Source organism: Geotrypetes seraphini, chromosome 17, assembly GCF_902459505.1.
Source record: "Geotrypetes seraphini chromosome 17, aGeoSer1.1, whole genome shotgun sequence".
NCBI classification, from domain to species: domain Eukaryota; kingdom Metazoa; phylum Chordata; class Amphibia; order Gymnophiona; family Dermophiidae; genus Geotrypetes; species Geotrypetes seraphini.
This window is the reverse complement of record NC_047100.1, coordinates 27,235,904-27,251,510: the sequence shown is the minus strand read 5'-3', so window position 1 is coordinate 27,251,510 and position 15,607 is coordinate 27,235,904. Positions and strand designations below refer to the sequence as shown.

The 15,607-nt window shown below is 46.7% G+C and overlaps 1 protein-coding gene across 1 annotated transcript in view; it reads left to right on the top strand.

Moving 5' to 3' along the window:
- The window catches only part of PROK2 (prokineticin 2), a 79,305-nt gene that overhangs the window by 5,997 nt on the left and 57,701 nt on the right, over positions 1-15,607 (top strand). The window lies entirely within an intron of this gene.

Genomic DNA, 15,607 nt, shown 5'->3' with positions numbered 1-15,607 from the left:
GGCTCATTTCAATGTTGAAGAGCCCATTTGCATGTCAGTGTCAGAGACTGCTAGAAACCTCGCTAAATCCATCGCTAAACTGCTTACAGGCTAAACTGCCGGAAAACAGTTTAGCGACGACATTAAAGCTTTGAGAATCTAGCCATGTCTATTCCCCTTTCTCTCTATCGCATATAGTCTGGCCACTTGGTGTTTCCACTTCAGTTTTTGTCTGCATCTTTTTTTATTTCCAGTCTGTTGCACTCCTTCTGTATTTGTGAGGGTCTGTTTAGTTTTTGTGCAGGGATCTGTACCAGTCCAATTTACTTTGTTTTCAGACCTGGGCCTCCCTGCAGGTGTTGATCAGGGCACACTGCAGTGCTTGGATTGCCTTTTTTTTTATAAGGGTTGCTGCTGATTGGAGTCTGGGCTTTAATGCTGGTTTTGTGGAGCTCCCCTTTGCTCTTATTTGGAGTTGTTCCCCACTATTTCCCTTGTACAAGGGGAGTTGCAGCTTTCCTCAAGTGGACTGTCCTCGTTGCATTGAAATGCATTTTGTTGCAATGGCTTGAAGCCGATGCTCCAGACTATTCCCTTTGGTGCTGTAGGATGATTACTCTCCTGATGTGGGAACAGGAGGGATGTGACAGACCTTTCTTCTCTTTCAGGCCGCAACTTTCAGCGCACTTGGGAACCGTTTTGGACAACCAAGACTCTACTGGCTCGCAGTCGTTTGCTTAACTGTTGAATCTTTGTCTCTATTCCATTTTGTTGTACTTGGCATGCCTGTCTATTTTTGTGTTTTTCATTGGTAATCTTATACCTGGAAGGAGGACCCGGGGGGAATGGGGTTTTTGGGAAGGTTGATTTGGGGGTGGGGCGGGGTTGTTCGGGGGGGCAGATCTGTGGGGTTTGGGTTTTGTAATTTGAAAATGTTGAGCTTGTCTGCACTTTGATTGTTATCCTGTTGGTGGTTTTGTTTGCTCAATAAAATACATTTGACTATATATATTCGGTACATTTAGGGATACCAGATTTTCCAGAACTAATATCCGGAGCCATGGTCCCGCCCCCCAGGCCCACTCAGTTCCTCCCGATTCACGCCCTGTTCCCCCCCCAACCTGTTCCCTTGTCGGGAGGGCATCTGCGCATGGGCAGATCCAATGCGGTGACATCACGTGCATGTGTGTGACATCATCAAGTCACACCAATGCATGCGCAGATGCCGTCCTGACGTCGCTCCTAGCTGGAAGCTTCAGACAAAGTGCTGGGTTTTGGAAGAGCTGTCCGGACGCCCAGACATGTTCTCTAAAAGGATCCGAACATCTGATAACCCTAAGTACATATTTGTTTGTGCCTGGTAGTGGAGGGCTTTTGTCCCCATTTTTAATCCCTTAGCATCACTAAAAAAAGTGTCGGAGTTTGGGGACCACATGGCATGTAACCCATTCTGAGCATGTTCGGGGGAACAGGATAGAAAACGATTTAAAATAAATAAATGAGCATTGCTTGGTATGGATGAAACCCCCCCCCCAGAACAGCAGTAATTTACCATGGAGGCAGCAGCAAGCCTGTAGGGAAGAAGGGGAGAAGTGAATATTGGAGGGTGGGGATTCAGGATTGACAGGAACTGTCAGTCCCGGGCTTTACAGTGAAGAAAACTGAGCTAAAGTAATACTGCAAATCTTTGGAGCAAAAGTGTTGTGACGTCTGGGAGAATTTGAAAAGCTCTGATCAACCTTTTGAAATAGAAATGCATTCTGATCTGAAGCCCATTATGTTCATGCAAATTGGGATAGGCACGAGGGCTGCTTCTGACGTTTCGAGTTGCAACGTGCTCAATAGCTATTAAATCCTGAGTGTGGAATACTCGGCTGCTCTGTTTTGTACACGCTGCGTATTGTTATGTTCTGGGAAATGAAATCTGCATCAGGAATCAGATCATTTGAGGTCTCTGTACCCTCCAGAACATAAGAATAGCCTTACTGGGTCAGACCAATGGCCCGTTCTCACGGTGGCCAATCCGGGTCACTAATACCTGGCCAAAACCCAAGGAGTAGCAAGATTCTAGAACCCCAAAGAGTAACAAACGATTCTAGAACCCTAAAGAGTAACAAAAGATTCTAGAACCCCAAAGAGTATCAAGATTCCAGGCAGCATCTCAAAGAATAGCAAGATTCTGGAATCCCAAAGAGTAGCGACATTCCAGAATCCCAAAGAGTAACAAAAGATTCTAGAAACCCAAAAAGTATCAAGATTCCAGGCAGCATCTCAAAGAATAGCAAGATTCTGGAACCCCAAAGAGTAGCCACATTCTAGAATCCCAATGAGTAACAAAAGATTCTAGAACCCCAAAGAGTATCAAGGTTCCAGAATCCCAAAGAATATCAAAAGATTCTAGAACCCCAAAGAGTAGTAACATTCCATGCTACCGATCCAGGGCAAGCAATGGCTTCCCTCTTGTCTTTCTCAATAACAGACTATGGACTTTTCCTCCAGGAACTTGTCCAAACCTTTCTTAAAACCATCTACGGTATCCGCTCTTACCACATCCTCTGGCAACGCGTTCCAGAGCTTAACTATTCTCTGAGTGAAAAAAATTTCTTCCTATTGGTTTTAAAAGTATTTCCCTGGAACTTCATCGCCTGTCCCCTAGTCTTTGTAAGAGACATTTGTATATTCCAGAATTCTTCGCTCACACCTAGGGCAGCTGATTTTTGAATGAAAGGCGAAAGAAAACCAAAACAAAACCCGGTGTAGTCACTTCGGCTGATGCTACTACTGCCTCACTTGCTTGCTGATAAATTAACAAGCTTCAAAAATGCTTTGTTCTTTTTAAATGATTCCAGGTTCCCCCCAAAAATGACTGTACTTTTGATCACCAAAGGCTTTTTGGAATCTGTAGCAGCTGGCTTGAGACTTTCTGACATTAGTCATCATGAGTAATGCATCCTTCCCCCCCACCCCCCAAGAGCACGGTGACAACATTGCACGCCAGGCGACTGATGACACGACACTCGCGCCAGCAGCACAGATTAGTATGCATTTGGTAGGTGAAGAGGGAACGGGCACCCCGGGGACTAAGCAATATTCTTTCCTGATTGTCACTAATTCAGCCTTTTGGTTCAGTAGCTAATTAGTGTTGTGCACAGATGTTGTAAGTCTTTCCCCATGTGGTGAGCACTTCAGACTCTGGATAAGAAGACTCGAGTAAGCCTAAATGAATGTTGCTTTAAAGAAAGCAGGGCTAGCACAAAGCCTCTTGAACTCTGTGTCATTGACAAAGACACTAGGGGGTGGCTTGGCCTTTGCAATGAGGCATGATGATAGTGTGCCCTCTTTCTACATTCTCATCTCTCCCCATCCCCATCCTGATTCTATATAGGATTCTAGATACCCGTGTAGACTATGTAGTCGATGAGACGCTGCTTGCCCTGGATCGGTAGCGTGGAATGTTGCTACTATTTGGGGTTCCGGAATCTTTTGTTACTTTTTGGGATTCTGGAATGTTGCTACTCTTTGGGGTTCCGGAATCTCGCTATTCTTTGAGATTCTTCCTGGAATCTTGATACTCTTTGGGGTTCTAGAATCTTTTCTTACTCTTTGGGATTCTGGAATGTTGCTACACTTTGGGTTTTGTTCAGATACTAGTGACCTGGATTGGTCACCGTGAGAATGGGGCAACTGGGCTTGATGGACCATTGGTCTGACCCAGTGAGGCTATTCTTATGTTCTTATGAACGTTCGATTTAATGCGCCCTGATTTCATGGATAAATCAAGAGTTCGTCGTTACAATATCCATGTCGTTTTAAGTGTAAATTGCCAGTGGCTATGCATTAAAACTTTCAATAGTAGGCATAGCAGTGGTAATGAAGCATAATGACTTCTTCAGGGATCCTCAGTGAAGAACTAAGGCCAGTACTGGGCAGACTGGCATGGTCTGTGTCTGTATATGGCCGTTTGGTGGAGGATGGGCTAGGGAGGGCTTCAATGGCTGGGAGGGTGTAGAGGGACTGGAGTGAGCTTTGACGGAGACTTCAATAGTTGGAACCTAAGAACAGTACCGGGCAGAGCTGTAGATTCTTGCCCAGAAATAGCAAAGAAGAAAAAAAAAAAAAAGAAATTAAATTGAATCAGGTTGGGTAGACTGGATGGACCATTTGGGTCTTTATCTGCCGTCATCTACTATGTTTCTATGTATTTGGAGCACTGTATTTAGTACATAAACTGTTGTGCAAGATTATAATTGCATTACTTGCAAATTCCAGTCCCCCAAAATTACTAAGAGCTGGCCCCACCCTTCCGTCCCCCAGGACTCCCTTGCATTCCCTGGTGCTCTAGTGACTTCCCAGACTTGTCCTGCTAATCCTACAGGCAATTGGGCAAGAGATCCAAAAAGAATCTGCATGGAGACCCAGTGCATCCAAATTCAAATCTCAAGCATGCTCGGACTAAATAGACCCCATGACTAGCTGTCCACAAGGACATACGGAAAAGCCCTGATCAAGAGGAAACCCCCCGTGCTGCCGTGCATGCTCAGTGGATCCTAACTTTTGTACAATATTCCAATGGCAATCATGGAAAAATGTTCCTGTCTGCTGGGAGAAGGATGCTTCGGTCTCATTTCAGCTTAATTTCCATTGTGCACCGGTGTGATTGACAGCAGACGCATGACTGCTTACAAGCATGATAACGTTCTGTGACAAGGCTGTCACGGTATACCACAATTTAACATGACAAGACAACACCACTCCATATGGGAGAAATCAATTCTGCCGTGTACCAAATTGTGCTAAGTTTATCAACTTATCTTTTTTTTAATAAGCGATCAGATTCCTGGTTCTGCCTAGCTAGTGTTCTGTGATAGTCTTTAAACTATTTTGATTGCTTGATGCTCTGATGACTGAATGATTTCACTGGAATATGCGTGACGGCATCGGTGCAGGATTTTCAGTGATATCTCCAGCATCTCCAGCCATCCATAGTGATTGCACTTTCTTTTAAAATTCAAATTCTTTATATTATTGTTTAAAAAATACTGTGAACTACAAAGCAACTAAATTTCAAATGGACAACAAAGTTGGAAAAAATCAGTACAGTTTTTAGGCCAGGGCAGGAGAATTGTTAATTGTGTACTGTATTTTTCGGTCCATAAGACACACTTTTTAAAGTGAGTGCGTCTTATGGAGCAAAGACGACGCCCTCCCTCCTCCTGGTACCTTTAATAATACTGCCCGCCCTTCATTTTAAAACATCCCCCACCCCACAGTACCTTTTTAAACGCCCCCCTGCAGCCTGGTGGTCCAGCGGTGTATGGGCCGGCAGGAGTGCACTGTCTGCGCAGCTGACTGGGCCCGCCCCGCTTTCTGAATGGCTGCGTCAGTTCTCGCAGGCCTTCATCAGTGACGTGGCAGAGGGAAGGCCCCCGGGAAGGCCACAAAGCAGCCCGTTCAAAGCGCTGTCGCCGGTGCTGCTTTAGGAAGCCTCAGAGTGGAGGTATGTCAGGTCTCACCAGGGTGGGGGTTGCTGAATTGACAAGTCTGATTTTTTTCGGTGAATCAGGCAGCACGAGTGTCGGGGACATTTTTTGGGGGGGAGGAGCTTTGGGGGTCGATCTTAACTAGGGCTTATTTTCAGGATAGCTCTTATTTTCAGGGAAACAGGGTATTTGTCACCACTTAGATTTGACAGTGCTGTACCTTACCTGTATCATCTCCTGGTTCAATTATTGTAATATTGTATGTGCAGTTATTAACTTTTCCAAGATCAAGCATCTTCAGGCTGCTCAACACAGCTGCTTGCATTCTAGCTCATGCTGGTAAATATGACCGTGTGACCCCCCCCCCATATTGTTTCATTTTTCATTGACTTCCTGGACCAAATACAATTTAAGATACTATTTCTGGAACATATCGTCCTCTATACTAATGTTCCTACTTATTTGTCCTCTGCAGTTGTTTTGCAGGTTCCTGCCCAGACTCTTTTGTTCACTGCACGATTTCCATCTCATTCTGCCAACTTCATCTCCTGCCTGTCTGGAATTCACAAGGCAAAGTGTATTGTTTTCCTATTTCACCATTTTTTTTTTTTTGGTGCACCCCTTCTCATCTTTCGCTTCGGGCCGAGCTTTCCCATAAATGGTTTAGAGCTCAACTAAAGACACGCTAGTTCTCACTGGCTTTTTCAGAGACCTTGTCACGCTATCAGCACGCTGGGATTTCTGTCAGGTAGCCAACTTAGCCATCCGTTCACATTTGGTTGGTAAATGAGTACTAACCTTAGCTGGGGAGGGGAGGGGGGGAAGATGACTAGGGAAGGCAGTGAGAAAATCACCCTGCTAATTGTCCACCAAGAAACCATAAAAAAGAGGTGGCCCACATAACTCGGTTGTGACTTGGTACCTAGAGAGGAGAGGTCAACGGTAAGACTTTATTCTATTTGTTTTCTTATTTTATTCTGTTGTTCGTTTATTTAATGGAGTACATTACTCGAGATTGTTAGATTACAAACTGTTTTGAAAGGCAGAATGGCAAATAAAGAGCGGAAGGAGGGATGAAATTAACAGCAGTTAAGGAAAAGGGAGAGCGTTATGTGACCTCTAAACTGAGAATGTTCTGTATTGCTAGGGTTACCAGACATCCGGATTTCACCAGAGATGTCCTTCTTATGTCTGGATTTTGAAAAGCTTTCCTTCGGGCGGATGTCCTTCCTGACGAGAGCAGGCAGCAGCGGGGGTGGGATTGGAGGCGGGGCGAGGGTGAGCTTGGGGGCATGTCTAGTGGGGTCCCGATTTTCCAGATGGAAAATTTGGTAACTCTGTGTATCGCTGGTGTGCACCTGTAGAACAGTCTACCTGGTCATCGGAGATTGTGTACAGAATGTGTCAACTTTAAGAAATTATTAAAGACCCAACGATTTGTCGATGCCTATATGTAGGTAGTAGAAACAATTCTCATGCCCTGTTGGACATGTGGCTGTCCTATACATGTAAATCCTGAATATTGCCTCTATTTATGTTTTTTACAGATATGCAGATAAAGAATATTGTTTGGTCGATGATTTTATGAAATTATTTATGAATGCTTTTGATTTTGGAAAATGCCTAGATTCTAGGCGATATATAAATATGTTAACTAAATAAATAAGAACATAAGAAATGCCTTCACCGGATCAGACCATAGGTCCATCTAGTCCGGTGACTCGCACACGCGGAGGCTAAACAAACCAAGAGCCAAACAAGAAGTCAGTTGGAGAGACAAATGAAAAACTTGTTGGTTTTAATTAAACATTCGAGGTGGAGCTCAATGCTCCAGATTCTGATATGTTCGGCTAAGAGCAGGTGTAAATGCAGCAGGGAACATGTGTTAGGAATGACCAGAAAGATATTTTTCAAATTAAGATTGATGAGTGTCCTTAGGTTGTATTTCTCACGCGTTGTATTTCTGGAAGCCGTATGGTAAAACCCTACATTATAGTATTCCTGGAAGTGTATTGGAAGAAGAAACCAAAGGGCCTGCCACTCTCTAAATTCCTGTTTAATTCACTTGCAGCAACTGATGCAGGATACTTTTAAATATGGATTTCCTAAACTTAAACAGTGATCAATGAGCACATTTCGACTTGCCTCTGGTCTTTCAGGGCCACAGACAGGCCAGCAGGGCATAAGCAAAGCCAAATTAGTATGCAAATGAACCAAAGTACATGTGCAAACTAGTCTCATAATGAAAGCCCGACCTTCCCATGGCCCTTGAGGTCTAGGGACAGATATCACTCAATTAGTTAATTGCATTAGAGATGAGTAATTGGGCAGGTTCACGTGGGAGCTATCAGAGACGCCATTGCCTGTTTCAGTTACTCTGCTGGAGACTCTTCACTTAAAAAATGCGGAGAGCAAAAATGCTTTCGAGTTCGGGATTTTGTGAGACAAGCTCTTCATATCTCCACTCTTATTGCCCATGTAGAAATACCAAGTTATAGACACGCGTCATTACTTTACTCTCTCATTAAAAGGAAAAAAAAAAAAAAAAGAAGACCCTGCCGAGACAAATCGAGATCAATCCATTTGCCATTTAAGAGGATTATTAAATCCACGCTCGTTGTGCTTTGCCCTGCAGCTCCATTCTCCCACTCATTTTGCAGGTCACAGTTGCAGGGGCACCACTGACCCCCTTCCACACTCTGCCGTGGAGAGCAGCAGAGTGCGCTGAGGAACGACTGCAGACAGCAGCTGAGCCCTGCCGTTCACTTCCTCGCAGCAAAACAGCAGAGCTAATTAACCAGTGCCAGGCAGCCCGGGGAAGGGTATAGCAGGGCAGAGATGGACCGTTCATGTAACAGAGCATCTGTGCTGGCTACCAGCCAAGGAGATGGCCACCAGCTGAGTCCTGCCAGTGTCTCAGCAGCCTTGACTCCTGTGCCAGAGCCTTCCTTGGGGGGGGGGGGGGGGGACAGGGGAGTATTTTTGTGCATATATACTACTTATAAAAGTACCCCACTCCTCCATGTTCAGGTATACACAGGTAGGCATGTTTGAGCACATTTGGGGTGGAGTGGGGCTTTCTATAATGGTTGCCCACATTTGGGCATCCAGGGCAGATGCACCTGTAAATTAATTAACCATAATAATAACTAAGTAAATTTGGCAACGATTTGGATTTGCTCTTCTATAACATCCGCGACCTAAATTTCATAGCACGCGACTCAAAAGGGGCATAGCTAGGGGAGGAGTTTGGGGGGGGGATCAGGGAGCACTCCCAGAAGTTAGGCAGTATGTTAAACGATAATGTCATATCTGCGCCTACATCGGGCGCCGGCACCAGCCCGACTTTCAGCCGGCGTAAATCTAGCGCCTGACATTAGTTGCGAGATTTGCGCCGAGCTGCTCCGCACAGATCTTTTCAGCGCCTAGCTTTGGACGCCATTTACTGAATGCGGCCCGCAGAAGTGCATTTGCGCACGCTCTGTTCACGTACATTTGTATCGGCTCCTGAGGTAGCGTGAATGGACTTGGCTTCTGCAGCTTGTCCGAGGCAGTTTTGGAAAGACATGTAGGTACCGCTGTGCCTTTATAAATTAGGCTTAAAATTAAGTACCTGCTTGACATCTCAGCCTAGAAAATTACTTTCGCAGTGCCGTTTTGTTCTTTTGGTTGTCTCTTTTCTACTGTGGAACTATTTGGTGAATTTCTTCTCTTTGCCTAGGGCAGAGAAACTTCATCCCTACCCACTTTGGGCTCAGGCCTGCTCAAAATGGACTGTCAAGTCCCACCAGGCAATTTCCTTGCCGTAGCCTGAGCAGCATGATGTGGCATGTCTATGCATGCGTTGTTCATGTGGTTGAACTATGTAGGAGCAGAAGTGCTGGCGTCGGAAGCCAGGAGCAGCCTGCTGACTTCTGCTGCTCAAGCGCTGCAGGCTGGCTCCGGCGGGGAAACTCTTTGGCTGGTGGGGCTGCCAGACGATATTTAGTGCCTGCCTACTGCATTGCAGCCAAGCAGGAGAGGCAATGGATTTGGTATAATTTTGGCACTCCAGTCTTGCATTTGCCTTGTGCTACTGCACTGCCTAATATAACAAACAGATAGTGGCGGGGGTGCGGATTGCCCCGGGTGCCAAGTCGGGGGGGGGGGGGGGGCACTGGCGCCTTCCGCCCCACCCTGACAAACCACGCCACCCTCGTGCCGTCTCTCCCCCATCCCATCCCATCCCTCCATATTATCTTTGCAAGCATGAGCAACTTCTGCCTGGTTCCCCTCTAAATCACTTCCGGGTCACGGGGGCTAGGAAGTGACATCAGAGGGAAATTCAATGCTGTTGTGAGGAGCATGCTTGCATGGGCCACTCGCGCTGGCGAAGATTAAGAGGCACGGAGGGGAGGGAGAGCACAAGTGTGGAATGGGGGTGGGTGGGAAGTCATGGGTGGGTCGCGGAAGGAGTGGGGGCACGGAGAGGAGGGTGCAGGGGGCACAACTGCCCCAGGCGCCCCCTACCATTACTACGCCACTGCAAACAGAAGCTTGATTTGGGAAGGGAATCCTGTACACCTCTGTCAACTGAGGTGCAAGGCTAGTCACCCCCTCCTTAACTCTTTCTCCATTAAAATGCAGCTAGACCATTATTTATACGGCCAAGAGGCTCTTAAGCGATACACAAATTCTTTCTATAATGCATCCTACTAGACAAGCAACCATGATCCCAAATGAGAAAACAACATATTGTATAGCCCTGTACATGCTATATTGAGTCAAAACCTTCTTTCGTGTTTTGACAGCTTGTCATATTATTTTGATGACAGCTGTAACGTAAGAGCGAGACAAATGTTCTATTGTGTAGGGCCCTGCCAAATATTCATCATTTCCTGCTACAGGTTTAACAGCTCTGTCAAAAACCGTAGCGCAGGCTGTCTAAAACTGATTGTCAGTGTGTCTGCGCTTGTTTACCCTACAGCATATAGCGTGAAGACACACCATATTGGGGTCGAGTTGAGTATGACGCGCACCAAGGACTCTGCGTGGCCCCATTTTACAGGCATAGATTTCTATTACAGCAGCAAACAGACCATCCCCCCTTCCCCCTTTTATGAAGCAATGTTAGCGTTTTTTATCGCCGGCCATGGCGGTAAAAGCTCCAACGTCTCATACAATTCCTATGAGCACTGAAACTTTTACCGCTGTGGCTGGTGAGAAAAAACACGGCTTCATAAAGGGGGGTGGGGGGGGGAAAGTGTTCATATCTTAACATTGGATATTCATGAGACAGTCTCAGGATAAAGCCTCTGTTGCTGTTCAACTCCTTGCAACAAGGCCTCGGGCTGCACCGGCTCTGTGGCGATGCCAGTGGCAAAGTCAGTTATCAGTTTAACACTTCGCTCGGCTGAGCTGTGTGACGTGGAGGCGTGGCCTAGTGGTTAGAACCCCTGCCTCAGCGCCTGAAGTCGTGGGTTCAATCCCCATGCTGCTCCTTATGACACTGGGAAAGTTTCTTAATCCTCCATTGCCCCAGGTACATTAAATAGATTGTAAGCCCACAGGGACAGGTAGGGAGAAATACTTAGAGTACCTGAATAGAAGCCGTATATAAGAAATAGAAATAAATGAAAGAACTGGGTCTGCAGTGATGGCCAGTGGCAAAGGGCTAGATTCACTAACAATAGTGACTCAATCCCGTTGTCCGATTCTCTGGCCGAATTTCAAACAGTGATTGATTCACTATTAAGTTTGCATGCAAACCCACCGACTCAGTCGCTCAGTGAGTGATTGAGACACGCACAGAGCCCTAACACTAGTGACAGGGGAAGCAGCCTCCTGTCACTGCTGTCAGGGCTTCTGCCGGATTGTTGGGGGGGGGGGGGTTTTCCCCTTTTTTTTATTTATGGCACAGATATTTTGAATGTATTACACACACAAAATATCTGCCCAATAAAAAAAATTTTAAAAGCCTCCTGACAGTGCCCCCCCCCCCCCGGACAAAGCACCCACTCCCTCCTGCCACCAGACGCTCCCCCCAATGTCCCCCCTCGAACCTAGGTATGGCAAGAGGGATGACCACTCTTTCCTGCCACCAGACGCTTCCCCCACCCACTGAACCTAGTTATAGCAAGAGGGATGCCCACTCATTCCTGCCACCAGACACGCCCCCCACGCCAACCCTAAAAATGGCAGGAGGGATGCCCACTCCCTCCTGCCATCGGCCACCCTCCCCCCCGTACGTTTAAGTCGGGAGCAGGAGGGGTTCACAGTCAGTCCCTCCTGCTCCTCTGCTGGCCACTATCTGCAAAGCCCCTCCTCCTCGTATCCATGATAAGAGGGAGCCTAAGGGAGTCCCTGATTGGCTCAGATGCCTAAGACCCCATCCAAGGGGAGGTGCTTGAGGCATCTGAGCTAATCAGGACCTTAGGCTCCTCCCCATGCATCAGATGATGCACTGGGGAGGGGCCTAAGGCGTGCATTGCAGATGGCGGCCAGCGGAGGATCAGGAGGGACTGACTGAGCACCCCTCCTGCTCCCAACTTAAATGTATGGGGGGAGGCAGCCGATGGCAGGAGGAAGTGGGCATCCCTCCTGCCATACTTAGGTTTGATGTGAGGGGGGAGGCATTAGGGGAGTGTCTGGTGGCAGGAGGGAGTGGGCATCCTTCCTGCTATTTTTTGGATTCAGGGAGGGAGCGCTTTGATTGGGGGGGGGTGCTGTCAGGAGGCTTTTTTCATTTTTGTTTTATTGAGTAGATATTTTGTGTGTTTAATACATGCAAAATATCTGTGCCATTGCAAAAAAAAAAAAATCCAAACAAACCAGGCAGACCTGCTTTTAAGACTAAAAGAATTCGTAGGTAATCAAATTATACATAATTCTTTGCCAAGTTGCTTTGTCTGCCCAACACAGCAACTCTCGGTCTGGTAAAGTAGTTCCTTCTATAGTCAGTAAATCGCCAGACACAGAATCTGAAAACTAACCTTATAGATTTGCAGAAGACATTCATCATGATCCTGGGTCCCTGTCTCCTCAATTTGACCTGCCGTCGCCCCCAGCAACATCAGCAAATTTCAAACACATTTCAGAGCTTCCATTTCATCTTGAAATATAAGATATCCAGGAGGCAGGAGCTAAAGCAAATGTAAGTTTTAGCTTGGAGAACCCGTGTTTCCAGACTGAAACATGTTAAGCTTTGTAAGTCAAATTAAGAAGACTCCACTTTGTAGAAGAAAGACATGATTGTTAAGTGGATCCCATCCATTTTCTATTTCCGGAGGTCGCAGGGCCGAAGCTCAGAACACCGGTAATAACTGAGGGCGACAAAAGGTGAGGGAAGTGCTGACTCCAGGATTTGATGCGACTCATCCCAGCAGAATCTACAGATGAAACAAAATCAATTTCTTTCCTTTGAGCAACTGAGGAGTATAAAAATAAACTTTTCAAATAGGGGCAGGATTTAAAGCTGAGCTCTTGGTTTAAATTGTTTTTCCTATGCTGCGGCTGTTCGCGTCTCCATTTCTATTTCCAAAGTGTGATAATATTTCACCACCTTTGTGCTGAGGTATTCGATAAATGGTGCATGCCCTTCATAGAATGGCACAAAAACAAGAGCGTAGGGATAAGTCTAAATCACCCAACCAGGGAAATACAGGAAACAGTGCTCTGCATAGATCTTTTTAGGTTCTTCAAATCTTTATTGTTACGCATCCATTAAGACCTGACACGGTCCATGTTTCAGCTCACATGCGTCTGCCTCAGGGGTCAGAAAATTTTGTGTTGTGTTAAAACCTCCCACCAGACACAGAGATTAGGGGGGGGGGGGGAAGGATTTAATGCATCTGCAATCCATGCGAGCAGAATTCAGAGACTGGCATAGGTATGGGATCAGTAGCAGCAGCGAGAGTAGCCGTGGGGGTAGGATTGGAGGTGGCTGTGCAGACCAGAAGCAGGCCCAGCGAGTAGGCTGGAAAAGGCACCTACCCACAAAGTCTTGACGTTTCTTCGGTAACTAATCCTCGAACCTCTCTTGAAATACAGTGGAAATAATAAACAATAGAGTCGTTTTCACATGTCACTGGCCACGGAATTCTGACCAGAATAAACTAAGGGCTCATTTTACGAAGCCTCGCTAGGGGGGTTAACACGTGCGACATTTCATCACGCGTTAACCCGTCAGCCTAAAAACTACCGCCTGCTCAAGAGGCCAGTGGTTTAGCATACTGTATTACACACGTTAAACCGCCAGCGCGCCTTAGTAAAAGGAGCCCTAAGTGCAAGGACAGGGTAACATATATTTGCCAGTTGACGTGTATGGAGGCGGAGCGTGGACAAAGTGCTCAAAGTCGCGTATAGATTATAAAATCGGTGGGTGTGAGGGGGCAGTCCACCCTGGGCGCAATCTTCCTTGGGGTGCTGGCACCCCTCCTCCTCTCTGCCTCCCCCCTTTCCCGCTCCTCCCCCGCCTGCGCCTGTGCCTCTTTCCCATACCTTTTAAGCTTAAGCGCGAGTAGTGATGAACTTGCTGCCCGCGTTGGCTTCGGCGCTTTCTCTGATGTCGCTTCCGGGAGGAAGTGACGTCGGAGAGAGAGAGAGAGCTCTGAAGCTGATGCGGGCAGCAAGTTCTTCGCTGCTCACGCCGAAGTTAAAAAGGTGCAGGAAAAGGGTGCACGGGGTGGAGGGAGAGAAGCACCAGCGCCCCAGGCGTTGGTCACTCTCGCTACGCCACTGATCAACATTCAAACGTAAAAATTGTAGGAATGTGCATTTACACTGGCTCCAGGGCAGATTTAAATGCACTCGGCTGCCCTTCATTATCGCTCTTCATTTATCGTCCCCTATGTCGTCGTCCCCCGAAGCTCCGCTCAGCTGGTAAGTCCCTCCTATCTGTGCCCTTCTCTTCCTTTGCCAACTCCAGACTCCGTCCCTTCTACCTTGCTGCACTGTATGCTTGGAACAAGCTGTCTGAATCCCTATGGCGGGCTCCGTCTCTGGCAGCATTCAAGAGTCAGTTAAAAGCCCACCTCTTTGAAAGTGTTTTCAGCTCCCAACTCCTTTCACCGTGGGTTCTGCATCCCCCAACCCTTTTATGTCATCTCTGTCTGTCCAAGTTAGATTGTAAGCTCTTCCAAGCAGGAACTGTCTATAAATCTCAAACTGTACACCTTTTCAGCGCTATAGGTGATAAATGGTAGTAGTAGACAAGAAGATGCCTACTGTCTTTACAAAATTGATTGAAAATAGACGCCTGAAAGTGGGCTTACGCTACCTTCTAAGATTTCAGAGTCGACATTATCAGCCTGTTGAACAGCTGCAGATTTTAAGCAGATAAGCACACGTTAATTTCTGTAAGAACATGGCTTGATTACAGCCCCCTTCCCAAGTGTGGCTGGACTTTTGCCCGTGGGGGAAATAGGGAGGAGGAATTTCATTTTTAAATCACTGTGTAGACATACTGGCACTTACTGTGCTCCTGCTTCCAGGGAGGTGCAGTTGCATGACTGCGTGTGTTGTGTGCACTGACAGTAAGTATATGTTCAAAGTGCCTATGCATGAATAAATAGTGTGAAGAGTTTCAGCCTCTGATAACCAGAGCTGGGATTGTGACATCATCATGCCTCATTCCACCAATAAGAGCCAACCTCATCAGTGATGTCACAGTGGCTGGATTGTCCTAGACTTGGCTCACTTCTACTCCATTTTGATTTCTCGAGTGGTGCGGTGGTTAAAGCTCCAGCCTCAGCACCCTGAGGTTGTGGGTTCAAACCCATGCTGCACCTTGTGACCTTGGGCAAGTCACTTAATCCCCCCATTGACCCAGGTACATTTGATAGATTATGAGACGACCCGGACAGACAGGAGAAAATGCTTCAGTACCTGAAAAAATTCATGTAAACCGTTCTGAGCTCCCCTGGCAGAATGATATAGAAAATTGAATAAATAAACAGTGTGAAGAGTTTCAGCCTCTGATAACCAGAGCTGGTATTGTGACATCATCTGCCTCATTCCACCAATAAGAGCCAACCTCATCAGTGATGTCACAGTGGCTGGATTGTCCTAGACTTGGCTCACTTCTACTACATTTTGATTTCTCGAGTGGTGCAGTGGTTAAAGCTCCAACCTCAGCACCCTGAGGTTGTGGGTTCAAACCCAGGCTGCTC